The sequence below is a fragment of the Rhinopithecus bieti genome, unplaced genomic scaffold (genome assembly GCF_001698545.2).
Source record: "Rhinopithecus bieti isolate Rb0 unplaced genomic scaffold, ASM169854v2 scaffold_10271, whole genome shotgun sequence".
NCBI classification, from domain to species: Eukaryota; Metazoa; Chordata; class Mammalia; order Primates; family Cercopithecidae; genus Rhinopithecus; species Rhinopithecus bieti.
In genome coordinates this window covers 866,936-868,851 of record NW_016806626.1, presented here as the reverse complement: position 1 = coordinate 868,851, position 1,916 = coordinate 866,936, and the positions used below count along the sequence as shown (strand labels likewise).

General features: G+C 44.8%; 1 pseudogene; it reads right to left on the bottom strand.

Annotated features, from left to right (window-relative positions):
* Positions 1 to 244: 244 nt before the first annotated feature.
* LOC108532862 (alpha-actinin-1 pseudogene) lies at positions 245 to 538 on the bottom strand (annotated as a pseudogene).
* Between the last annotated feature and the right edge of the window lie 1,378 nt (positions 539 to 1,916).

Below are 1,916 nucleotides of genomic sequence, written 5' to 3'. Positions count from 1 at the left end.
AAAAAATACTTTTCTATAATAAAATATGCAGTTTTTTGGTTTTAACGTGACTTTTTTTTTCTTTTTTGCAGAAAATAATTTTGTAAACTGTCACTTCCCAGGCAGGGAGGCTCGATGCCATGTGGGCCCCAGCTCGCCTGATGGAGGCTGGGAGCTGAAACCAAACCTAGGCAGGAGATGGGCGATGGTGGAGGTGCAAGGCAGGGCATGGCACACGGGACGAGGGCGGGCTGGGTGAGGTGAATTAGAGGTCACTCTCGCCACATAGCACTGTGGGGAAGGATATGTAGTCCAGAGCACCTGGCATGGAATTGGAGCTGGTGTTGGGGACCATCTGTGCCATGCAGTACTCTGCCTGGTCAGGAGGCAGCTCATGGTGCAGCTCGTACATGGTAATGTAGTCCTTGTCCCCAGCCAGGATCTTGAAGGAAGCTATGACTTGGTCTGCTGTATCTGTATCAGCTGTCTCGTGGGACATGAAGTCGATGAAGGCCTGGAATGTCACTACCCCCAGCCAGTTGGGATCCACAATGCTCATGATGGAGGCAAATTCTGATTATCCCTAGGGGTCATTGCCAATATCATAACCCAAGCCAATGAGGCAGGCTTTGAACTCCTCGGGACCCAGTGTGCGGAGTGATCCCAGTCAACGTGGTTGAAGGAGATCTAGAACTCATTCATCTGCTCCTGGCTGATTCCCTTGGCATCTCAGGTCAGGACCTGGTTCTCCACCTCATTGATGGTCCTGGTGATGGTGGTGAGCAGCTACTTCCAGCCCACACGGATGTGCTCCATGATGTAGTTGGTGTGCTTGTTGTCGAAGATGAGTGCCTCCTGGATGAGCTGGTGGTCGCCCTCCAGCTGATCAATCTTTGGCTTATAGTTGATGATGCTCTTCTCATACTGCCACAGGTGGCTGAGCTGGTCCTCCAGGGTCCCATGCATCTCAATGGAGATCCTCCTGATCTGACAGACAGTTTTTTTGTGATTTCTGTTCTTTTACATTTCCTGAGGTGTCTTTACTTCCAACTATATGATCAGTTTTGGAATAAGTGTGATGTAGTGCTGAGAAGAATGTATATTTTGTTGATTTGGGGTGGAGAGTTCTGTAGATGTCTATTAGGTCTGCTTGGTGCAGAGTTGAGTTGAAGTCCTGGATATCCTTGTTAACCTTTTGTCTTGTTGATCTGTCTAACATTGACAGTGGGGTGTTAAAGTCTCCTATTATTATTGTGTGGGAGTCTGTTTCTTTGAAGATTGCTAAGGACTTGTTTTATGAATCTGGGCGGTCCTGTATTGGGTGCACATGTATTTAGGATAGTTAGCTCTTCTTGATGAATTGATACCTTTACTATTATGTAATGTCCTTCTTTGTCACTTTTGATCTTTGTTTGTTTAAAATCTGTTTTTTTTTTTTTTCAGAGACTAGGATTGCAACCCCTGCTTTTCTTTGTTTTCCATTTGCTTGGTAGATCTTCCTCCATCCTTTTATTTTGGGCCTATGTGTATCTCTGCACGTGAGATGCGTCTCCTGAATACAGCACACTGATGGGTCTTGACTCTTTGTCCAGTTTACCAGTCTGTGTCTGTTAATTGGGGACATTTAGCCCATTGACATTTAAGGTTAATATTGTTATGTGTGAACTTGATCCTGTCATTATGATGTTAGCTAGTTATTTTGCCCGTTAGTTGATGTAGTTTCTTCCTAGCATCGATGGTCTTTACAATTTGGCATGTTTTTGCACTGGCTGGTACCAGTTGTTCCTTTCCATGTTTAGTGCTGCCTTTAGGAGCTCTTGTAAGGCAGGCCTGGTGTTGACAAAATCTCTCAGCATTTCCTTGTCTGTAAAGGATTTTATTTCTCCTTCACTTATGAAGCTTAGTTTGGATGGATATGAAGTTCTGGATTGAAAATT